The sequence below is a fragment of the Gordionus sp. m RMFG-2023 genome, chromosome 3 (assembly GCF_954871325.1).
Source record: "Gordionus sp. m RMFG-2023 chromosome 3, tfGorSpeb1-WG-v2, whole genome shotgun sequence".
In the NCBI taxonomy this organism is placed as follows: domain Eukaryota; kingdom Metazoa; phylum Nematomorpha; class Gordioida; order Chordodea; family Parachordodidae; genus Gordionus; species Gordionus sp. m RMFG-2023.
In genome coordinates, this window is record NC_088777.1 from 26416222 (window position 1) to 26443734 (window position 27513).

Here is a 27513-nt window from a genome sequence, read left to right on the forward strand (position 1 = left end):
CATGTCAGTCATAAATGTCAATATCATTAAATTAAAATCTATTTAAAACAAGGATTAACTTAAATATCTATAACATTAGAAAATATAATATTTGATCTTTACACGTCAATCATAAATGTCAGTATCACTAAAAATATTATATTTAATATATGCGTGTCAGTCATAAATGTCAATATCACTAAAAATAATAATATTAAATCTTAACATGTCAGTCATAAATGTCAATATCACTAAATTTGAATTTATTTAAAACGGAATTTATTTAGAACGTTGCACCGGTAATAAAATTTTTGAAATTTCGGAGGAGATGATGGAGAAATCGAATAAGTCGGATTTTAATGATGAGATAAATGAGGAGCAAATTATGGTCGGGGGAAAAGAGGATTGGGGTAAAGTTAATCAAGCTATTCCTGTTCTAGTGAGGCAGTATGGCATCATTTTTGATGAAAAATTAGGTTGTTTGAATGATTATCAAGTTGATGTTCAACTTAGGGAGGGTATTTCACCGATCTTTTTGGCTTGTCGGCGAGTTCCGTTCGAATGGAGGAAGGAGATCGATGAGGAGTTAGATAGATGGGTGAAGGACGCCATTATTATTCCTGTGGGATATAGCAATGGGCAACCCCGTTAGTGCCAGTTAGAAAGGCAAATGGTAAATTGAGACTTTGTGCGGATTTCAGGGTCACGGTAAATCGATGGGTAGTGGAGGTAAAATATCCGTTGCCTCGGATTGAAGAGATTTTGGCTCAGTTAAAGGGGGCTAAGTATTTTTCAAAGGTTGATTTTTCTTCAGCGTATTTACAGTTACCATTGAAGGAAAAAATTCGTAAATTATTGACGATAACGACGCCAAAGGGGTTATTTGCTTTTTGTAGATTACCGTTTGGGTTGAGTGTATCGGCGCCGATTTTTCAACGGACCATGGCGTCAGTTTTTCAGGGAATGGAAGGGGTCTTTTACTATATGGATGATGTGCTAATTACGGGAATGACGCTGGAGCAGCACAACCAGCGCCTGGAGGAGGTTTTTAGGAGGATTAGGGACAAGGGTTTGACAGCCAGTAGAGAGAAAAGCGTTCTGGGCGTAACGGAGGTAGAGTATTTAGGGCATCGAATAAATGGTATTGAGGTGAAACCCCTTGATAAAAATTTGAAAAATATAACAAATATGAAGCAATAATAAGGCGGAGGTACAGTCGTTCCTGGGAATGGTAAATTATTATCATCGTTTTGTGGAGGATTTCGCCAAGTTGGCAGCGCCATTATATGAATTACTGAAGAAGGGAACTCATTTTGAGTGGAAAAGTGAACAGCAATCAGCTTTCGAAGTTTTAAAGGAAAAGATTGGAAAAGAGCCAATTTTAGTGTGTTTTAATAACGACTGGGAGATCATTTTGGCGGTTGATGCTTCGAGTAAAGGGGTTGGAGGGGCGTTGTTGCATTTAGTGGAGGGCTTGGAGAGACCTATTATATTTTTCTCGCGTGTTTTTCGTGAGGTAGAGACCAGGTATTCTGTGATTGAACAGGAGGCCCTGTCTGTTATTTTCGGTTTGACAAAATGCCGTGAGTATTTGATTGGTAAAAGATTTGTAATTTTTATTGATCAAATCCGTTAATTCACTTATTTCGGAAAGATAACCGAGAGTTGATGATGTTCCCCCGGTTGCAACGGTGGTTGTTGCTGGTGGGCAGTTTTAATGTGGAAATTCGATATCGTCATGGCAAAGAAAATTGTTTGCCGGATATTTTATCGCGATTAGGGTCGGATGATGGAAGGTGTTAGTTGAAGGAGGACAGGGTGGGGGACATTGAGAAGGCCCTGGTTTGTTCGCTTTCGCATATGCTCAAAGGGGGTCCTACCAATTGGGAGGATCTTAAGTTGAGTACATTGAGATTATGTGTAATGGGGAAAAAGCCTTGGGAAGATGATTGTAAAGTTTTTAAGAAGGTGGAAGAGGAATTGTCTATGGTGGATGATTGCCTAATGAGGGGTGGTCGAGCCGTAATTCCGTTCAAATTACGGAGTTTTAAATTTGTTACATGCCGGACATCAGGGTCGGTGGAAGATGAAATCGTGGGCTCGTGAGTATGTTTGGTGGCCGGGTATGGGAAATGATATTGAAAATATCACAAGGAAATGTGCGCCGTGTAATTCGTGCGCGGCGATGCCCCGGAAAGAGGTGGGTCAGATATGGCCCAGGTCGAGGAAACCGTGGGAACGTTTACACGTTGATTTTTTCGATTTAGATAAAAAGTCGTATTTTTTAGTGGTAGATTCGTATTCGAAATGGATAGAGTACGAGGAGGTACATGGATATACCACGAAAATTGTTGAACGGAAATTGAGGGCATTAATGGCCAGGTTCGGATTGCCTGATACAATTGTATCTGATGGAGGACCTGCCTTTGTTAGCGAGAATTTCAAGCAGTTTTGTAAGAAGTCTAGGATTCGACACATTTTGACCCCGCCCTATCATCCTAGCTCAAATGGTCAAGCTGAGAGGATGGTAGCAGTGGTAAAAAATTGGATAAGGAAGGCCGGTAATCACAGGGATGGGGCGTATTTGGCCCAATTGTATTACCTTAATTCCAGGAATAAGGAGGGAATGACACCTACCGAATTGTTTTTGGGCAGGAGGGCTAGGGTTCCCTTAGATTTTCTAAGGGCCGAAAGTCACGATAGAGAGGTTCTGGAGGACCACAAAATTAGGTTTGGAGTTGGAGAAAAAGTATGGACTCGTTTGTTGATGGGATGGGCAGAAAATGGACCAAGGGCATTGTTGGGGAAAACATAGGTTCAAAGTTGAATTTGATTCAGTTGGAAATGGGCGGCACAGTTATGCGCCACAACGATCATATACGACTCCGGGAATAGGCCTTAGGTATCTTAGATGCCAAATACAAATATGAAAATATATATATAGAAAGAAGGATTAGACTCGTCTCCGAGCCGATATAAAACGTAAGTGTGTGATAAATGAAGATTTGAGTAATGTATCGTACGTGGGAATGGGAAGTTAAAGGGGTCAAATAGGAGAGGGGCTCATCTTAAAGTGGTAAATATATATATTTATGCAAAGATAAGGCATAAACGGGAAATAAAATGTACGTGAACTGTTGGTAACCTTTTTGTTTTTGTTTTGGTTTATTTATTTTTACACGATGGTATTAAGATGTATTTGTAAAGGAAAAAGTTGGTATTCATTGAGGTTACCAGTTGTTAGTCATAAATAAGATTTGAAATGTAATGTAAAATTAAAATGGAAAGTTGTGGATTGTTAATGATTAAAAGGGAATCATGTATTGAGTTAGAGAAACCGATTTGATATTTTTATTACTTATTTGTGGTTGTTTTCATCTTTGGCAGGCCGCAAGAAGATAATGAAAGGGGAGAAATATTTTTGGTAATGTGAGATAAGAGCGTGCATGTGTTTTTTTTTAAATTATATATTTTTAATGTTGTTTAGTAATTAATAAAAGTAGAATAAAGGTTGGATATGCGATGGAAGGTTTGTTGTAAAGGGAAGATAAAAACATTTTGTTTATATGTTTTTGTGTGTTATAAGAGAAATATTGGTTTTCTTGTTGCGGTATATTTTTTTTTGTAAAAAAAAGATTTTTTTTCCCTCTCTCTTCGTTTTTTTCTTCCCTTATTGTATATTATAATGATCTATTTATTCTCAGTCAGGCCGTAAAAGGGAATGTTAAATGTTGTTATTAAAATAAAATGAAAAGGGAGTGAGGTTAGTGGATGCCTGGTTGAGGTTATAATTACAAACTTTATACAAACTTTAATTGATAAAAGTTTTTTTTTTAAGTTGTTTATAAATAAATCTATATTATTTATATTGTAAAAGTTAACTAATATTTTATATATTTTTTTTCTCTTCGAAATTTGTAAAAATTCAAATTAAAAAATTAATTATCAATTAAAATGGAAACTACATCTAGGCTTGTTGATTTCGGAGAATTCTACTTACAGGTGACGTTAATAAAAAAGAACAATGGAATGACCTTAGTGACGGGATCCTCCAACGAGAATCAGCCACCGATCCCTGAAGTGCGACACCGAAGGTGTTACAATTGCCAGGAGGTGGGACACTTGAGGCATCAGTGTTCCTGGCCATCCCGGGAGGCTCGCGTACCCATGGGAGTGCTATCCGAAAACCCGCGAGTGGGAGTCAATGACGGACGAAAACGCTCGCATCACGATTTAGAGGTAAGACAGCCAATAGACCCAATTCCCTCAAGGCCGGATAGGGACATGAATAGACATTCTTTCAATATTCGCCATTTTGACGCTCGAGGTTAGACCCTGAATGGATCCCGAGGTCCGAGTGTGGAGGATATATTGCAGAGAGCGGTGGCCACTACGCTAACTACTGGTGTTCCGCAGACGGCGGGCACTGAGGATTTTTGGGTCAACCCCAATCTGTCTAAGAAAGTTATGTGTGAAGATATTCTCAAAATAATATTGTAAGCCTTATTTTTTTTAGGTTTATTTTTGTTTTATATATGCCGATATGCCATGAGCCCATAAAGGGGTGGCATGTCGTATTTGTATATACGAATATATTTATTTTTTTATGCGAAATGCCAATCAACCGATTTAAATAAGGTTGATTGGATATGAAAATTACATGTGATGATATATATATTTATTCATTAATTTTTTATATGAAAATTACGAAAACGCATTTTTTTGATGATTCATTTTTTATGAAATTTTGAACATTATATTTGTTTTTGTTTGAAATTATTAATAAATAAATTATTTGTGTAATTTTAGTGTGTTTAATTAATTCTATATTTAGAGCATTGATTAGGTCTTTTTATTTAGTTCTTTAGTTTGTCAGTTATATTTCTTTTCTGTTTTCTGATTTTTTGTAATTTCGTATAATTTTTGACAGTTTTTTTGGTTTCGAGGTTTTTTAGTTTTTTTAGTTTTTTTTTATAATGATTATTATAAAGAAATATAAATCTTATCTGTTTTGAATCCTGAATAACCATATTCATAATAAAGAGTGAGTTAAGAATATTTGAATCCATAGACATCAATAATATAGAATGAATTAGTAGTTCCATTTCATTTGTTAAGCAGAGTTCTTAAACGCTACCTTTAAAAGTAACGCGCTACCGCTGTCGCTATTTGTTAAAAAAAGTAGCTCGCTATTAGCTACTATTTTTTAAAAGTAGCTTTAGGTACTTTTTAAGCTACTTTTTATAAAAAAAATTTACAAACAAATTTTTTATTTTTTGCTTATATCGTTATTATATAGTAAATATATAAAAATCAACATTTATAAATATTAAAATATAGTTAGTTTTGATTATAAAAAATGTAATAAAAATAAATATTTATGGTAATTTGTTGCATTTTAATAATAAAATCATTTCAATATTATCATCCCCAAGTCTAGAGCGACGATCAGAAAGTATAAGTTTTGCCTTATTAAATAATCTCTCGACAATAGCACTTGAGGGCAAGGGCGTATTTAATATTATATACATATTTTTAAATAAGATAGATTATCAATAGTTTTATTTGCAAGTACATCGTATGTCTGGCATCCTATTATCATTTTGAGGGCTAATGCCACAGATCTTCTTTTTAAAGTCCTAGGGTCTAGCCAATGGCCTGTGATTCCCAAATAAGCTCAAAATTATTTAATCAGATCAATTTATAAATATAAATAAGTTTTTACCTTCTGTTATGTGTCCAACTATCTTCCGTGTTACATATATGATATCTCTGATAACTCTACTATTAGAGCATCTTTCATCATTTTAAAGTTATCTGCTATTTTATTCATTAGTGTCTGGCGGCATAAAATTGTTGTACCAGGGTATAGAGTTTTAATCATCATGGTAAATGATGGATTATCAACTAAGGACATTGGCTGAACTGTATAAATTATAAAATCAACAATAACTTTATCAGCCAATTTCTGAGAAATATTGTCATTTGCATTATTAATTAATTTGGTGAATTGAATTAGTCTTTTTGGATGTAGAGTCGCTTATACCAAAATTATTTAGATGTTTCTCCATTTCCTTAAAACTCATGAACAGTCTTATAAAATAAATATTATTAGAATGTAAAAATGACAATTTACCTTTAGGTGTTTCTTGAGCTACTGGATTAATTTGAGGAAATATTTTTTTTTTACATTTTAAACAAATAAATTTGAAACCAGTTTTGGTTATATTTTAATTTTAAAAAATTTTCAAATCTAGGGAATAGGAAATTTGTATTATAGCTATTAAGAATTTACTTCCTTGGTATTTTCCATTTCATTAATATCATTGTCTGAATCACTTTCAACGATTTGGATATCCATAGGCGATGACATTTTAAATTATTAACACGTGATTTAGGTTTATAATACAAATGAAAATATAAATTACAAATTAATAATAAATCATAAAAATTATATCTAATTATGATATTATATTTAAATTTTCATGTTTATACTTACCTTCATTATATTTTTTAAAATTATCGAAGTAGCGGCTACTTAGCTACTTTCATAAAAAGTAGCGCGCTAAAAAATTAAATAATTACAAAAAAAGTTGCCGCTATTATAGCTACCAAAAAAGTTAGCGCACTACTTTAACAACTCTGTTGTTATGTCATATTCTTCCAAAAATTGAACCGGATAATAAAATTTTTTAAGAAATATTATTGTTAATTAAAAATACTAAGCATAAATTTATTATGACTACTAAATAAAATTTTTTTTTGGAAGAATGAATTTTTCCTATTCTTATATTCTTTCCTTTCCTTTGCTATACTCATTACTATATACAAATCGCTGGGATGTAATCCCACCCTTTTTTACTTTTACTTCTGGGTTACAAGGTTTGTTGGTATCCTTGAGTAAAAAAATAGGAATAATTATATGAAGGATGAGCCTTCATATAATTCACGTACGCTCACATCTGGGCAGGTCTATGACCAGGGTTGCCAGGTCAAAATTTTCAAATTGTGGGCAAAATTCGGTATTTTGTGGGAGTAATATAAAAATTGTGGGAGAAATATGAAAATTGATAAAAAAAAAAAATTTTAATCTATTTTCCAAAATAAAATAGGTAATTATTTTTCAAAATAAAATAGCCAACTATTTTTCAAAATAAAATAGCCAACTATTTAAAATAAAATAGCCAACTATTTAAAATAAAATAGCCAACTATTTAAAATAAAATAGCCAACTATTTAAAATAAAATAGCTAACTATTTTTCAAAATAAAATAGCCAACTATTTTTCAAAATAAAATAGCCAACTATTTTTCAAAATAAAATATCCAACTCTTTTTCAAAATAAAATAGGCAACTATTTTCCAAAATAAAATACGCAACTATTTTTCAAAATAGGTAATTATAGTATACGACACAAAATTTCTTAAATACTATCTTTATTATTAATATAACATATTGATTTATTATAATATATTAATTTTGTTTAAAAATAATAACCAACGATCTTTTTTAAATACAAAAGAATGTAAACAAGATAAAATTTTATAAAAAAATTGTAATTTTACAATGTAAAAAAATATATTTTATGCTAATGTATAAATAAGATTTTATAAAAAAGCAAACAATTTTAAATTTACAATGTAAAAAATATTTATAATCAGTGCGGGGAAGTTGTTCTACAGTATTTAGTTAATACAATGGGGGAAGGGAATATGATATTTTGAGGCATCAAAAATCTTCAAAGCATAAATCAGTACAGGGCAGTCTATCAACATCTATTGCAAAACCAAAATATTCTTCAAAAATAAGACATAATACAGATGCAACTACAGTTGCGGAAATGGTAAATATTTATCGTGCAGTACAACATTCAGAGAGCTACTTAACATCACAATGTTGGTAGAATCTTTCCCCATAATATTTAACGACTAATATAAATGAAAAGTATACTTTGTAGAACACAAATGAGCAAGGCTATCATCAATGTTTTAGGATATAAATCCAGAAGGTCAATTCTTGACGATTTGAAAGATGTGCAAACATATGCAATTCTAAGAGATGCATCTAATAAGGAGATATCATAACATTTCCCTTGATCCTCCCCTATTTCCAAAAATTAATGTCATTTCAATATAACTATTAAAAAAATTTTCTCCAGATATAATATCCAAAGACATAGCTAACCATATATAATGGTAAATATGGCAGATTTGGCATTACCAATGAATTGCATGGCAGCTTTCTAATCTGATAATTCCTCAGTGAATTTGGCAAAAACCAGAGTGTATTTACAGAATTGAGTCAGCTTAATGTTGGTTGACAGGTTCCTCCTAATACGCGCCATCGTAGAATTTTAAAATTCTACAAACCTTTAAAAAATAAATAGATTATAAAAGCTGTCCTAATATTTTGAAAAAAATTTTCAAAAATAAATGGCAGAAGTATATTTAGGAATTTTACATATAGGAAATCTACTATATGCTGTTAATATGCAGTTGCAATCAGAAGAATATAATTTAATAAAGGTTCACTAAATTATGCTGCAGAAATACCAAAGTAAGAATATTATTACTATTATCGGATAATTATTAATAAAATTTAATATGATGTCATGTTTGAGGAGATTGTAATGCTACTTTATTTTTATGATTTGCCAAAATATTCAAAATATTAATTTTACAATGTAAAAAATAAATTTATTTGATTTTATGCAAATGTATAAATAAGATTTTATAAAATATAGAAAGTCAAATAGTTATAGTTAATTATATTTTATTTGAGATTTAAATAATGGAACTAAACGTTTACCGTCGTTATTAAGATATTTATAAAATTCCTGGCATGACATTTTATAATTTTGTTTCCATTAACTCGGCCTATAATGTTGTTAAAGCAATTCGATTTCTCTCCTTTCTCCAGGCAGTCCTCATCAGGCTAAAAATGCGCTCCGATGAGGCATTAGAATGAGGTAAGGAGAAAACATACTCGCAAATTTTTTCCAAGCATGGGGATTTATCGTTATTACGAAAAAATTCCACCCATTTCTCCTCTGCTTTTAGACCATCTAACTTTAAGTATTCTGGCGAATCATAAAAAATGGAAAAAATTACAATCTCTTCAAACAAGGCTTCAATGTCTATCGGTAATTTTAATATATTTATTAAATTAGAAAAACCATCAAATGATGGTTTCTGTTCCAAGGTCATAATATTTAAACATTTGTAAATAAAGTTATTAAAATCAAATTTTGATTGTAAATATTCTAAAATTGTCTTAATAAAAATATATGCCTCATTTAAAAACGTATTAATTAGAGTATTATTTGAACATTTTAATATAATATTTTTAGCAATAGCGCCATAAAATTTATTATCTATTTTTAACTGTAGAGATGAACAGAGCTGTAGCATGATTTTGTGAATCTTTATCAATAAAGAATCTTCTGATTGCAACTGAATATTAACTACATGAAGTATATTTCCTACATGTGAAACTAATCCCAAATATGCTTCTGACATTTCACCCTCGAAAAAATTTTTCAAAATTTTATGACAGCTTTTAAAATCTTTATTTAAGAAGTATTTCTTTAAGGGTTGGTAAAATTTTAAAATTCTCTCGATGGCAGGTATTAATGATAACCACCTGATAGGTACATATCGCAACAACTCACACCATTCCAAATCAGACCACTCCACCAATTCTTTTAATTCAGTGACTCTTTTAGTTGATGAACTAAATTCGTTAAAACATTTCATCACAATTACTTCGACATCTACAGATAGTACATTCATTGCCTTCTTGCAAGAATTAAGCAGTATATGGCATATACAGCCAATTGGTATTAATTCATTATTGTGCTGCCTCAATTCGGTAAATACACTTTGATTTTTGCCAAAATTAACAGAGGCATTATCAGCGCAGAAAGCTGACATGCAACTCATTGATAACCCTGAATCAGCTATATTTACCATTATGTGGTTAGCTATATCGTTGGATTTTTCACTATCGGATGAAAAAAATTTCAATAGTTTTATAGAAAAATGTCGAGTGGAGCACTGCAATTCTAGATAACGTTATAAAATATATTAAGTAATTTAAAATATATTTATAATAATTATACATACTGTTCTAACTTCTATTCTTTCTAACACAAAAATTTTGAAAATGTCGAGTGGAGAATTGGAGAATTTTATAAAAAATATATTTTAGAGCGGAAAAATAAAATAAAAGAACTAGACATATTTTTCCAATAAATATTTAAAATTTTTTTAAAAATATAAAAATAATCAAATACTGTCTCTCAAAATTATTATTTATATATTAAAAACATTAAAATGCTAAAAAAAAAATTGTGGGAGCTTTTTGTGGGAGATTTCTAATTGTGGGAGTTTTGTGGGAGTGAGATGTATGTGGGTAAACTAAAAAATTGTGGGAGACTCCCACTGATGGGGGGGAGACATGGCAACCCTGTCTATGACCAATGTGCTATTAAAGATTCAAGTACAGTGCATTTATTTGTATAACCACTAAATCGCCAAGTTTAAAATAGTAAAAACATTCAATAACATCTTCAAAAACGTCCTCAAAAAATGGCCGCTATTAAAATAATGGATTTTATGATATATTAATTATTATTTCTTTAAATATAAATAGTAAATGTGATTGGTGCCTCGCTAAAATTAAAATAATGCTTTTGAATCATATGATATTATTAATCTTATTCCTTTGAAAATGCAAATAGTAAATATTAAATTGGTGCTTTATGTTTTGATGAGAATAATGTTGTTTGGGAAACCTATGCCATATAATTCTATAGGAAATTTAATGGTACTCTTAATAATAGGCAATTCAAAATTAGAATGTATTAGAAAAAATTCTCAAGTGCTAGCCTTATATTCAATTTTATCTGGGTTCCTATGCTTATCCATTATGCAAAAATAATAAGATTTATATTTTAAGTGTAATTAATTTTAGATTGATGAAGTATTCATGCCAATTCCTTCTCAAAAACTATAACCCTTATTTTTTTGATTGCTCTTTGTCATCAAACCAATATGTAAAAAATATATGATGTATTTTTATCTTTTTTTAGAGTTTATTGTATAATTGTAAAGTACTGAATCTCATAGTTGCTTATCAACTTTAGTTTATTCAAAAATGTCATAAATATATTTTTGTGGCTACCCATGCAAATTGAATTCATATAATTATGGTTTTGATAAAGTTTTTTTATGGTATTTATATAGCATCAAATTTGCTTGCAATAATATATTATTATCTAATATTCAAATTTTTTTTAATATTATGATCTCAATTTTATTCCAATTAGATAAAATTTATTATGAATTTTAAAAAAACAAATGCTAAATTATATATTTGCCCTTATTTATTGGAATTAAATTGAATATCCTTTCTATTATTCCTTGCTTGATGGTGAATTATGAGAATATAAGATATAACATTGTAGGTTCAGTCGATGGTACTTCTAAAAGCCCAATTTAGAGTAATTAATATTTTATACGTATCATAAAGTTACCAATTAATATTTTATTCAAAGTACCATAAAAACTTTGTTATCAAGAAGTTAATTTTTTTTATTTCATACTTGCTCAAAAATTTAACATAAAATATATTTTTATATCTTTGAATTTATTTTAAAAGCATAATTTTTCCATAAATTTGTCAGTCCAGTTAGGCCTATTGTGAATACTTGTATCTATATTTCATTTGTATCTTTCTCTGTGTCTTTTTGACATTTTTAATAAGATACTTATGTTTATATCTAAATACTTAATTTTCAAGAGAATATTTCTTGACAAAAGATAGAAATTATTTATACTTTTGCTTAAAAAAGTAGTATTTATTTTTAACATTTTCTCATAGATCCTACGTTAATTTTAAGTTTTCTTTCTTTACTAATTTGCAAAATACTTAGCTGAAATAATTTGATAACAGAATCTTTAAATATTTCAATCTTTAATCATCAAGAACATGGAAATATTCATGATATGCACTCAACCATTTCACAAATAAATTCTTCATCACATTCACAAGCTAGTTATTATTAATCATTCAATACACCAACTTTATCATAATATGAGTGGTGGACAAAGTACTTATATACTCATAGAAATGCTTACTGCCTCATTCAATTGATATAATTTTAACTCCAGCATATGCAACAACTACTATCTCGAATATTTCTTATTCCTACTGAAAATAGTAGGATATTTGTCTGGGACTATAAATATGTTAAAATTGATGACATTTGCTTAGACAATATATACGGACAGAACTTTCAACATAGTCATTAGCTTGTATTGTCAGCTCTATAACAATCACATCATGGTTGGAAATGTATAATCCCAGTTATATATGCTCTTCTTCAGGGGGGGGGGGGGGGGACTGGCGACGCTAAGGCCTCCTGGGCATTATTTTATAGTGGCCTCATTTGTATGGGAACTCTCATTTTGCGTTCGATTTACATGATTTTTATTACTTCTTATTTTTTAAAATAAGTTTAAACGATTTACATTTTTAATAAAAAAAATAGAATAGTATTATACGATAATAATATATTTTATTTAAAAAAAAATCACATCTAAAATCTTAATCAGTACTTTATAAAATAATATTCATTGCACCAGTGGCGTATCCAGGATTTTCTTATAGGTAGGGGGAAATTTTTTGGGGGCTTCGCCCCCAAACCCCTTTTACCTGGCCTTCGGCCAGCTTTTCCACCGGCTTTCGGCCGGGTCTTATGTTTTAGCTATTTTATTTTATTAAATTATAATAATAATTATATTTCTATTTTTAACTATTATTTACTAATTCGTGCTTATGGATATTACAAGCCTATTTTATATTATTTCAAGTTAGGTATATTATATTTAATAAAGTTTTTTAAATGTAAAGTTGAAATAAAGTGTAATGTCATTTTTTTTATAAAATTTGCTTTAAAAATTAGCCTCAGCTTAAATTTTCTTATAATATAAGTAGAATATAATTTTTTTATTGAAAATACTAATAGTAGTGTGTATAAAATATTGACTAGAAAATAATTAAATTAACAAGTTTTTTTTAACTTCTTATCAAATACAATATTATAAAAAATATTTTCTATAATTATAATGTGATTTTTAATTTTCGTGGGAATGTTGCCAATTCATCAAGAATTTTGTTTGTCGTTGGAACCAAATCTCTGTGGATATTTAACAGAGCTAACCCATTTGAGATTTAGTACTTCGTAAATATGTTTTCAACCTTCTCAAGTTGGAAAAAGTCTATTCATTCGTATATGTTGTAATAGGCAAACATTCAAGAATATAAAACAACTTCAAAATATTAGGAAATTGAGCCAAGGTTTCTTTACACCAATTGAGCGCATGAATAGCATGCTCAGATAAAATAGCTAAACGTAGTAAATATTTATACCACAATTCGAATTCACTGATTAAATTTATTTTAGTATCAATCTCATAGGAATAAAATTTTGCTAAATATTTAATTGTACCAATAGTGGCATTAGAAAACGAAGTAGGATCTTTGGGTAATAAAACTTGATTGCTAAAGACTTGTTTTTTTATCTAAAAACCGTACTTTCATTTGCGATAAAAAAGTATCTAAGAATGGGATGAAAATGGATATTTTATAATATTCTTCAGTTGAGCCAATATTTATTTTACATCTCAATAATGGCCTAAGTGCTAGACGAGGTTTAATTAGTGTTATATCATAAAATTTAGCCTTCGATCTAACGTCTAGATAAATATTATGAAAATAATTATCTACATTCATTCTTATTGTATCTACCTGTTCATATATATTTTCCGCCAAATCAATAACCTGAACCAAATCTAAATTTGGTTTTTGTAAATTTATACAAAGTAGTGAGCTAAAAATAATTTATTGATGCAACTAGCAGCAATGATAAACTCTGATCAATTGAATTCAATAATGATATCGCTTCTGACGACACATTACTTTTTTTCATGCTCAGCCTTATTTAACTTTTGTATTTCTATTTCTTCTGTTCTACAAAATGGAAGTAAAAATGAAAAATATTTAAAAAATTATAGATATTTATTAATAATTAAAATATTATTAAAAATACTTATTAATTCTAACTCACTAATAATTTTGAATTTAATAGAATAAATATATATAATAATAAAATAAATTATCATTTGATTTCAATCTTTTGACTAAATAATTTTCCATTTTATAAATATTTTTGTATAATATGTTGGAAAATTGATATTCAAATATTTGTAAAATTTTGATTGGGGGGGGGGGGGGGGGTAAAATTTTTATTAGCTTAAAATTATATTTATGAAAACTGTCAAATTTGCGATGGGTGGGGGGGGGAAATTCCCCCCCCCCCATTGGTTACGCCCCTGCATTGTACATATATATTTTATATTAGATACGATATTTCACTATCAAATCAAATCATACATCACATGCTAAATATAAAAAAAATAGATACTCAATATCCAAATAAATTAATTACACATATAAAATTATTGCAGTTAACTATATTACAGAGAATAAAATTATTGCAGTTATGCAATATTACAGAGAATAAAATTGCTGCACTTATAAAATTAGGCACCGATCATATTGTAATAGTATTAATAAGATTCAAATAAAAGAATAAAGATAATATATAATTTTTACATTAATAAATCTCTCATTAACTTTGAACCTTTGCGCAAATATACAAGAATATCTTCTAGTTCAATCTGCGCTAATAGTTCTCGTTCAAATGACATCATAAAAAACGCTTCTAATTTTTCTTGGTCAATATTAGCTCTCAGCTATTTTTATAATTTTTATACTAAATGTTCTCTCACAATTAACCTGCGTAAATGACAAAGTTAATATGTATTCATATGAAAAATAAATTAGTGTCACTTATATGCATATTGTAATTTTAAGAATTTCATACACGTATATTAAACACTTGTTACATTTATTATCACACTCTGAGTTATTATAATATTGTAAAGGTCAATCGATTCTTGAGGACGTTCATCTTGGCATTTGTCACTATATATTATCTTCGCTCGTCCTACTCAATTTTTTGGCAGAGCATTCTTTACCCTGATTATGGGAGCTTTAAATATGAAGTGTTTCATTTAAATTAGAAGCCATTTTATTGCTTTATTTTGAATCGATAATATAGAAGACTTAGCATCTTCTATCATTTTTCATGCTGACAAAGTACCTAATTTTTAGTTTGAAGATATGACAGTGGCCTCATTATTTCAAAAATTTCCAAATATATTATAGGTGTACATAGAGTCTTAAATTTACATAAATTAACAAGTTTTTGCCTCAAATGATTTATTATCCAATATAAATAGAAGTGCATTCAGCGTCTACATGACAGGATTTTCACTGGATGCAAACCCCCTTCAAAAACCTTTGCCTACCACCCTAAAAAATTCTCGCCACCTTCGGCGGCGGTGTCTCTTTATCATTTTTTACACCTATTTATTTATTGATACTCTTTTCAAACAATTTATAAAGGATAACTTAAATTAATCTATCTCTACTACCAACTATTGATATTTTGTGAATATAAAGAATTTATTTTTTAGATAATAAATTCAATTAAAACCTCCAATATTTTTTTTTTTTTTCTCTTTAGCTTTCACCTTTTCTGGTGGTAAGCTCTTTCAACATCTCTCTCCACTTTATGTTATTCATACAATCTCTTTTATCTATTTTATACTTCTTTATATTGGCTCTAACTTTATGGCCCCATTGAAGTTTTGGCCTTCCTCTTTTACGTTTGCCCATCACTTCCAAACTTTCAACTTTATTTCCTATGTAGTTCATAGGCCTTCTCATTGTGTGCCCATACCACCTAAGTCTGTTTACCATTAACTTAGTCTTAATGGGCACTACCTTTAAACTATTTAGTATTCTTGTACTGCGCACCTTTTCCTTTCTTGTTACCCCAGCAATCATCCTCAGCATTCTCATCTCCATAGTTTGTAGACTTCTCTCGTCTGATTCTTTGGTTGGCCATGTTTCCGAACTATATAGAATAGTTGGTTGTACTATGGAACTGTAGATTTTTCCCTTTAATTTGTGTGGGATTCTTTTGCCAAATAGCACTCCAGATAAAGATCTCCACTTTAACCACCCTCGATTAATCTTATTCTTTATCTCTTTTTCTATTGTGCCGTTTGTTTGTATAGTGGAGCCCAAATATTTGCAGCTTTCAATTGCGGATATCTGCCAATCATTTATATCAATACTCTCCGTTTCATCTCCTCCTATCACTATATACTCCGTCTTTTCTCTATTTACTTTTAATCCGTGTGTTTCTAGGATATTTATCCAATTCACTAACCTTTCTTTCATTTCATCCTTGGATTCTGCAAGTATCACAATATCATCTGCAAATATCATATTCCACGGGACTGTTTGAGGTATAGACTGGCTAATACATCTATTACTGTAATGAAAAGAAGTGGGCTGAGAGCCGACCCTTGATGAACTCCTTCGGCTATTGTGAAGCCTGCTGAAGTACCTTTTGTGCTACGGACCATTGTTATATGTCCCATATACATATCCTGTATTATTCTTATATATTTTTCGGGAACTTTTTTGTGGCGTAGCGCCCACCAGATAAATTTTCTTGTGATTCTATCGAAGGCCTTTTCTAGATCGAGGAAGACCATATGTAGCTTTTTGTTCTTTTCCCTGTATTTTTCACTCATTTGCCTAATTGCATGGATAGCATCGGTTGTTGATCTTCCAGGCATAAAGCCAAACTGTTTCTCTCCTATTTCGATTATATCTCTTAATCTTTTTTCTATTATTTTTTCATATAGTTTTAGACATTGTGACATTAGTTTTATGCCCCTGTAATTTTGACAATTGTGTGGATCCCCTTTATTTTTGAAGATAGGAACTAGATAGCTCTCTTCCTCCATTTTTGGGGAACCTCTTCATTTCCAAGTATTTTATTGTACAGATTTGTGAGGAGATGCATTCCATCATCTCCTAGTGCTTTAAGGCTTTCTATTGGAATATCGTCTGGACCCCTAGCTTTGTTGTTTTTCATATGCTTGAGGCATGTTATTATTTCTTGTTCTGTTATAGGTTGTACAAGGTTTTGACAAGGGGAGTGTTCATCGAGATGCAATATGTGGGAATTAAAGTTGAGAAGCTCCTGAAAATATTCTTTCCATCTATTCATTATTTCTTTTTCCTTTATTATCAATTTCCCATCTTTATTTTTGATTACTTTCGGAGCTCCGTTTATATCCCTAGAGTTCTTTTCTCGCTGTTTGGCTAATCTGTATATTTTATTTTGCCCTTCTTTGGTATGTAGATCTTCGTACATGTCATCGTATGCCATAGATTTGGCCCTAGCCACCGCCTTTGTAGCTAATCTCTTGGATTTTTTGTATCTTGACTTGTCATCTGCATTTTTGGATTTGTACCATATTTTATAAAGGGCTTTTTTCTCCTGTATAGTGGTTTGTACCTCTTGATTCCACCACCATAGTTCTTTGTGTGATTTGTTGCCTCCTCTTGTCAAGCCTAGCGTCGATTTTGCAGTGTCTATTAATCTGGATGAAAGGTCTGTCCAGATTTTTTCACTGACTTGTGAGCAATTTATTGTTTCAATGTTTGCATTGATTGCAAAGGCATCTGTCATTGTTTTTAATTTGCCCCATTTGATGCATGGTTCCAGTTTTATCTTATTTTGAGTGGATTTATTTGAGATTTGTAAATCCATGATTAGTAGCTTGTTTTGCGCGGCGATATCTTCTCCTGGGATGACTTTGCAGTCTATTACATCTTTTAATCTTCTGCGAGAGATTAGCATGTAATCTATCTGTGTTTTCCTAGTACCACTTTCATATGTTATTAAATGACTGTCTTTTTTCCTATAGTAGGTGTTGGTTAAGGCAAGGTCGAAGGCTTGCGCAAATTTCAGTACGTGCTCTCCTTCATCATTTCTTTCTCCGTATCCAAAACCACCATGATGCCTTTTGTAGCTATCTCTTGCTTTCCCCACATGCGCATTTAAGTCACCACCAATTATGACTAGATCATCCTTAGGGATTTCCATTACAGCTTCATCAAGGATAGCTCTAAAGTCATCTTTCTCTTCTTCCTTGCAACCCGTGTGAGGAGCATATACTGATAGGATGTGTAGTATTGATTGACCAATGCAGAGTTTTATCTTCATTAGTCTATCAGAGATCCTGTTGACTTCTACCACTGAAGAGGTTAGGTCTTGGCTGAGGATGATGCCGACACCGTTCCTATTGCTAACAAGTCCTTATAGTACAATTTATACCCATCTCCAATCATCAAAGTTTTCTGTCCTTTCCATTTCGTCTCTTGTATGCACGCTATATCAACTTTTCTCTTGTTCAACATTGATGCCAATTCTCTCGTCTTACCTGTACGTCCCAATATTCAAACTTGCCAGTCTTGTCTTCTTTGCTTTGACCTTTACTTTATTTTTCACAGGATGGAGGTCTACACCCTGCGCGTCGCATGGAGGGAACGCCCTAGCTTTCATATTCATATTTTCATTTGTGTCCTTCATTTGTTTGGACAGGTATCCTTAGCACCCGGCTGTCCAGGCCTGTCGGTGACCGGGGTGTCATCTCTAAGCTCCGAAATTCATCATATCATATGTCTTTACACATCAGTCATCGAAGAAAAACTTGAAAGTTTTTATGGTTCTTACCAGGATTGAACCAGCGTCCTTGTGCATACTCGTGTTTCCAAGCCTACATCTTACCCATTAGGTCACCCCGGCTAAAACCTCCAATATTTACAATGAATTAATTATTATGGCATTATGAGCTTGCTGAAATATCTAAACCTTCTAAATTACATTTAAAAGGATAGTTTATTTGGAAAACAATGTGTATGATTGTTTGCAATATATAGATTTGGTCGATGAATTGTATTATAATATTACTATAATTTAAGTATTAATTTTTACAGAAATAAATTTTGTCCTATTTCATCTCAAGATTTAATAGATAACCCCAAAAAAAATTTATCCTACCCCCATTAAAGCAGCTTACCCCCTACCCCCTCAAAATAATAAGATGCAAACTGTTCCTACCCCTCCCGCTCATGTAGATGCTGAGTGCATTTATCGTTATTGGGAGCATGCTCTTTTTACCATATATTCATCTAAGGGCTTTTTCACGTGCCCCACCACCCTATCTAACCTATTTTTTGCAGCCTTCTCAACTTATTTTGGCCAAATAAGTTATTCTGTTTCACCCAAGCATCCTTCCTTTTATCTTATTCACCGACCTGGATTTTATTTGATTTCAATGAATTAAGAACAAGAAATGTTGGCTATATTATTTCTACAATAAAGCAATGTATATAAACATAATAAATTAATCAAAGCTTAGCTTACTCTAATCTAACGGAAGCGTTTTCATTCATTTGGGAAAAATAAAGAAACGTGGTAATGATGTATAATGTCAAGCGACGTTATTGATATTTTATGCTTTAAAATATATGACAATTCTCAAGTAATATGATATTCAAATCATAGAGATATCATTAAAAATAAATAAATGATAAGAGAAAAGAATGTGAACATAATAATTTTTTTTTCTAATCGGCCTCTTTTTTGATAATTATCTCTGATCGACCTCAAAAATCAACATTTTCTCTCGGCATCGTGAGCAAAATGCCCACCTGGTCTTATGGCCAGTCCGCCCCTGCTCTTCTTCCAGATAAATCAAGGAAGACATATATTCAACTATTTCTTATACATTTTTGTACCTTAAAGGTATAAATTTCAACCCACCAATCGGACAAACAGATTTGGAGGTAGCAACTATATCCGCTCTTATATTTGTTCCAAATATAGTGATCAAAGGTTAATTTATATATTTAAAATATTTAAGCTTTTATTTCTTGTTAAATTTTACTAAAATTTTTATTTTCTCAATCATCAAAAATAAATTTTTCAATATCACAAAATCGAGAAAATTAAAATAACGATTCCGAGAAATCGATATTCATATCATCTCTCCCTATAGAGAGAGTCTCATCTATTTCGGCTTTGGTCTCTTTATTTTCGTGACCTGCCTCCATTTCCCTTCCGATCTCGAAGTTTTATCTATTTCATTGACATTATTATCATTTTTGTATTCATGCTGTTTTTTTATCAATTATTAATCTGTTATTGTTTTATTTATATTTTTGAAAATTAAATTCATGGTCTATCGCGGAAATATAACATGCTTCCTTCCAAAATATGTAACATATCATAATATTTTAAATCCATAACATTTATAGGTACATCTTTTTTGACTAATATGGATTGTAATGAGAGAGTAATTATCTTTTTTCTTATTTTCTACCGTAATATTATTTGCCGCAAAATGCGCTTCGAGTCAGAATATAATTGGTAAATTTTATCCGAGTTTTTTTGTAAATGTCATTATTGATAAATATTTTTTAGAAATTTCACAATTATTCACATATTTTTTTATATATAATTTCGCGAAAGAATCTCCATTATTTTAAATTGGAATCAACATTGACATTCCCATAAGAAATATCTCGTTGCGCTATTTTTTTTTCCAGTTGTCGCCACTGTTAAGTTGCACTTAAATTTTTCTATTTTATTTTCTCAATCATCAAAAAAAAATCTTCTTCTCTCAATATTACAAAATGGATAAAAAATGGATAAAAAATAAAAAAATAACAATTCCGAGAAATCTATAAATAAAATTGATAAAAAAGAAAATAATAATAATTCCGAGAAATCGATATTCATATCAATTCTCAAGTTTTATGGCGGAAATGTCAAGATTATTGCTTTTGTCTTTTTTAGTAAAATTATTTAAGATAATATAATAAATATTACTACTTTTTGTATTTTCTAAATTTTATATTAAAAAGTAATTAGAATATGAACTTTATAAATATTCTTAAAAGGTGAACGATAAAAAATTTATTCAAGTAGTTCTAGTAAGACAAGTGAGTAACATATACTTAAGAATCAATATAAACCTTAAAAAAAATAAAAATTATATCAGATATTTATAGGTCTAATAAGTAAAATTAATTACGATAAAAAATTTATTCGTGAAGTTTATAGTAAGACAAGTGAGTAACATATACTTATAATCAATATAAAACTTAAAAAAAATTATTCGTGAAGTTTCTAGTAAGACAAGTGAATAATATATACTTAATAAACCTTAAAAAAAATAAAATATCAGAATATCGGATATTTATAGGAGTAATAAGTAAAATTAATTACGATAAAAAATTTATTCGTGAAGTTTACAGTAAGACAAGTTATTAACTATACTTATTAATCATGACCACCATCCACTACTACATCAAATATTATCGAAGACGCCTGATTAAAACAAGTTTATTTTATTATTATTTTATATTTTATATTAGAATATATTATTATTATATATTTTATATTACATTATATTTTATTATATATTTTATATTACATTATATTTTATTATATATTTTATATTACATTATATTTTATTATATATTTTATATTACATTATATTTTATTATATATTTTATATTATATAAATTATATATATTTTATATTATATTACACTTATATTAGGATTTTATTGTATTATAATATTACATTATATTAGTATTATAGTGTAATACATTATTAGTATTATATATTTTATTATATTACACTTATATTAGGATTTTTTTTATTATTATATATTTTATAATATGTATATTACACTGATATTAGGAGATTAATTATAATATTACATTATATTATTATTATATATTTTATATTACAATTTTATTATATATTATATATATTTTATATTATATTACACTTATATTAGGATTTTATTTTATTATAATATTACATTATATTAGTATTATAGTATAATACATTATTAGTATTATATTATATTAGTATTATATATTTTATTATATTACACTTATTTTAAGGTTTTTTTATTATTATATATTTTATATTAAGTAAAATTAGGAGATTAATTATAATATTACGTTATATTAGTATTATAATGTAGTACATTATTAGTATTAAATTATATTAGTATTATATTTTTAGTTTTATATTATATTAGTATTATATTAATAGCATTAATTATATTATATTGGTATTCTATTATTATTATATATTATTATTTTATATTATATTACACATTATAATATTACATTATTTTGGTATTATAGTGTATTACATTATTAGTTTATATTATTAGTATTATATTATATTATCATTATATAACATGTTACACTATTTTATATATTAGAATTTTATTATATAGGAAATATTATATTACTTGTGGTGTTTTAACGTACAAAAATATTTGGCCATGTTGTTAAACGGCTCGTTTTGAGCCGATTTTTAAAAACGGCTAACTCAATATTTCGTCCAGAATAGTATTACGCAACCCTGAAGATTTTGTTTATAGAAGGAACAAAGGTTTGAATATCTATTAGCGAAATCTCGAGGCTTAGAAAATATTTTCCTGGCTAAAATATTGAATTAGCCGTTTTTAAATCGGCTCGAGGCGTTTAACAACACTAGATCTTGGCGATTTCGTGTGGGAACCCATTTATTTTCTCATTCATTATGAAATTTATAAACTCCATTTGAGAATTAGTTATAATTGGTGTTCCTATTTAAAATAAATACATAAATTATTATGATATATACCTTTTCCTATGTCATCACCTTAGTACCAATGTTACATCTGTCATCTTTGCTTCATAATAAATATCAAAATATTTCTTTTTATTTATATTCCCTTTTTAGATAATACTATTACAGATATATAAGAGTTCCTTATCTTTTCACCCGAGCTGGTAATTTTAGACGAACAATTTTTTTAAAATTTATATTTTCTTTGTCTGAGTATGTCTGAGGAGAAACTAGTAATTTTTTAACTGTTTTGTTTTCTATGTTCCTCTCTGTCTATAATCATGTTTAGATTTAATGAAAAAATAAAAAATATATATCAAAATATATTACATTACTTTCCAGTGCTTCAGATATTTAAATATTATGTGATTGATCATGATCTATAATTGAATATTTTTTATAAAATAATAACCAGTAGAGATTTTAGAACTGGATTTGATAATCAATTTCTATCACCAAATAGTGATATTAATTGATGCAAATAACACTTTTTCAACAGTGGTGGCTGATATTTTATAGAATTGAAAAATTAGGCTTATCCAAAGTTTAATATTACCATTATCTTGTAGACATGAAAATAGTTTTTTCCATTTCATTATTGATAATGATATCATCAGGATCTAAAAAATGGTGAGGAATATAAAATATACAATTACCTTGTAAGCCAAGAGATAACAAAATTTGAATAATTATATTAATATTAAATTATTACCACTATCTTTTAGGGAAGACACAGAAACAATCTCTCCCATTTCCACATTTTTGTCATCAGGATCTGATAATCATTATTTAATAGAAATATAATATACATTGTTTACTACTAATCAGAGAATGAATCTCTATGCTTTCATATGATGGTATGACGAAGAATCATTTTCCATCCCTAAAACAATCTTCGATTTTTGGCTCAATTTGGACAGACAAAATTTATATAACTAAGTGACTAAAATTTGTGCATATAATGCTTCTATTTAATAAAGCATAAATTCTAAATTTGATAATGATAGAACGAATTAATAATTTTTTTGGTTACACTTTCAAGGGGTATATTATATTTTTTGTTATTTTTTAATGTTATTTTTTTAAGTTATTTTCTTTTAAAATAAATATTTTTTTCTTTGAGATATTTTAAAAAAGTTTTTTCAAAATTTTTGGTAGATGAAATTTTGCATTTTAAATTTTTTTTGGTGATACTATATTTAAAGGAAGATCTCATAAATAAATAAAATTTAAGCAACTTTAGGAAAATAGAATAATTTAAAATTTTGCATAAGGGTAAAATAGACCCCACCCTGTGTCGTAGCCAGGATTGATCCATGGAGGGGGGGGGGGTGATTTGAATTTTTTTTTTGGGCTTCGCCCCCAAACCGCATTTTAAAAATTTGATAATTTTGTGCTTTCTGGTGTCTAACCCCTCTAGTTTTTTTTTCTATTTAGCTGTCACTTTTTCTGGTGGTAAGCTCCTTCAACATCTCTCTCCACTTTATGTTATTCAAACAATCTATTTTATCTAATTTATACTTCTTTATATTGGCTCTAACTTTATGACCGCATTGAAGTTTTGGCCTTCCTCTTTTACGTTTGCCCATCACTTCCAAACTCTCAACTTTATTTCCTATGTAGTTCATAGACCTTCTCATGTGCCCATACCACCTAAGTCTGTTTATCATTAACTTAGTCTTAATGGGCACAACCTTTAAACTACTTAGCATTCTTGTACTGCGCACTTTATCATTTATTGTTAACCCAGCAAGCATCCTCAGCATTCTCATTTCCATATTTTGTAGACTTCTCTCGTCTGATTCCTTGGTTGGCCATGTTTCCGAACTATATAGAATAGTTGGTTGTACTATGGAACTGTAAATTTTTCCCTTTAATTTGTGTTGGATTCATTTGTCAAATAGCACTCCAGATAAAGATCTCCACTTTAACCGCCCTTGGTTAATTTTACTCTTTATCTCTTTTTCTATTGTGCCGTTTGTTTGTATAGTGGAGCCAAAATATTTGCAGCTTTCAATTGCCGATATCTGCCATTCATTTCTATCAATACTCTCTGTTTCATCTCTTCCTATCACCATATACTCCGTCTTTTCTCTATTTACTTTTAGTCCATGCTTTTCTAGGATATTTATCCAACTCACTAATCTTTCTTTCATTTCATCCTTGGATTCGGCAAGTATCATATTCCACGGGAGTGTTTGAGGTATAGACTGTGTTAATACATCTATTATTGTAATGAAAGGGGCTGAGAGCCGACCCTTGATGAACTCCTTCAGCTATTGTGAAGCCTGCTGAAATACCTGTTGTGCTACGGACCATTGTTGTATGGCCCATAAACATATCTTGTATTATTCTTATATATTTTTCGGGAATGTTTTTGTGGCGTAGCGCCCACCAGATAGGTTTTCTTGGGATTCTATAGAAGGCCTTTTCTAGATCGAGAAAGACCATGTGTAGCTTTTTGTTCTTTTCCCTGTATTTTTCACTCATTTGCCTAATTGCGTGGATAGCATCAGTTGTTGATCTTCCAAGCCTAAAGCCAAACTGAGTCTCTCCTATTTCGATTATGCCTCTTAATCTTTTTTCTATTATTTTTTCGTATTGTTTTAGACAGTGTGACATTAGTTTTATGCCCCTGTAATTTTGACAATTGTGTGGATCCCCTTGAAGATAGGAACTAGATAGCTTTGCCTGCGTTTTTGAGGGATCTCCATTTCCCAGTATTTTATTGTACAGATTTGTGAGGAGATGTATTCCATCATCTCCTAGTGCTTTAAGGCTTTCTATTCGAATATCATCTGGACCCCAAGCTTTGTTGTTTTTCATATGCTTGAGGCATGTGATTATTTCTTGTTCGGTTATTGGTTGTACAAGGTTTTGACATGGGGAGTGTTCATCTAGATGTAGTATGTGGGGATTAAAGTTGAAAAGCTCCTGAAAATATTCTTCCCATCTATTCATTATTTCTTTTTCCTTTATCAATTTCCCATCTTTATCTTTGATTACTTTCAGAGCTCCGTTTATATCCCTAAAATTCTTTTCTCGCTATTTGGCTAATCTGTGTATTTTATTTTGCCCTTCTTTGGTATGTAGTTCTTCATATATGTCATCGTATGCCATAGATTTGGCCCTAGCCCCACCGCCTTTGTAGCTATTCTCTTGGATTTTTTATATCTTGTCTTGTCATCTAAGTTTTTGGATTTGTACCATATTTTATAAAGGGCTTTTTTCTCCTGTATAGTGGTTTGTACCTCTTCATTCCACCACCATAATTCTTTGTATAATTTGTTACCTCCCCTTGTCAAGCCTGGATCAATTTGGCAGTGTCTATTAATCTGGATTACCCCATTTGATGCATGGTTCCAGTTTTATCTATTTTGAGTGGATTTATCTGAGATGTGTAAATCCATGACTAGTAGCTTGTGTTGCTCGGCGATATCTTCTCCTGGAATGACTTTGCAGTCTATTACATCTTTTAATCTTCTGCGAGAGATTAGCATGTAATCTATCTGTGTTTTCCTTCTACCACTTTTATATGTTATTAAATTGTCTTTTTTCCTATAGTAGGTGTTGGTTAAGGCAAGGTCGAAGGCTTGCGCAAATTTCAGTACATGCTCTCCTTCATCATTTCCTTTTCCGTATCCAAAACCACCATGATGCCTTTTGTAACTATCTCTAGCTTTTCTCACATGCGCATTTAAGTCACCACCTATAATGACTAGGTCATCCTTAGGGATTTCCATTACAGCTTCATCAAGGATAGCTCTAAAGTCATCTTTCTCTTCTTCCTTGCAACCTGTTTGATGAGCATATACTGAAAGGATGTGTAGTATTGATTGACCAATGCAGAGTTTTATTTTCATTAGTCTATCAGAGATCCGTTTGACTTCTACTACTGAGGAGGTTAGATCTTGAATGAGGATAATGCCGACACCGTTCCTATTGCTAACAATTCCATTTAGTACAATTTATACCCATCTCCAATCATTAAAGTCTTCTGTCCTTTCCATTTCGTCTCTTGTATGCACGCTATATACATCTTTCTCTTGTTCAACATTGATGCAAATTCTCTCGTCTTACCTTTAAGTGTACCAATATTCAAACTATCTTGTCTTCTTTCTTTTGTCCTTTATTTTACTTTTCACAGGATGGAGGTCTACACCCTGCGCGTCGCTTGGAGGTAACGCCCTAGCTTTCATATTCATATTTTCATTTGTTTCCTTCATTTTGTTTATTGGACAAGTATCCTTAGCACCCGGCTATCCAGGCCTGTCGGTGACCGGGGTGTCATCTCTAAGCTCCGAAATTTATCTTACCATATGTCTTTACACATCAGTCATCGAAGAAAAACCTGAAAATTCTTATGCTTCTTACCAGGATTGAACCTTCGTCCTCTTCGTCCTTCTGTTTCCAAGCATACATCATAATCCATTAGGCCATTCCGGCAATGTCTAACCACTATAGTAGCCAGCATAAATGAAAAAAATATTAGTAAGAAAATTTTGGCCAAATTTATGAATAATACGCGACTGAAAGCATTATTCTGAAAATTTTATCAATGTTTAGTCAATTGTAAATTAATTTAATCCATTCGGTGTAGAAAGAAGAATAAAATTGCCCTCCCCCCAAACCTCTCATTTTTTATGATCACTCAATATATCTTATTCTATGTTAAAAATAATTATTTTATTTAAATTTTTCTATATAAAAAAATTTTGCAGAGAATTTTATTAAAGGTTATATTTATTATTTATACAATAAAATAAATTTCAAAATGTATAAATTTTATACAGATTATATTAAAAATTTATTCTAAATAACTATATTTTAAAAAA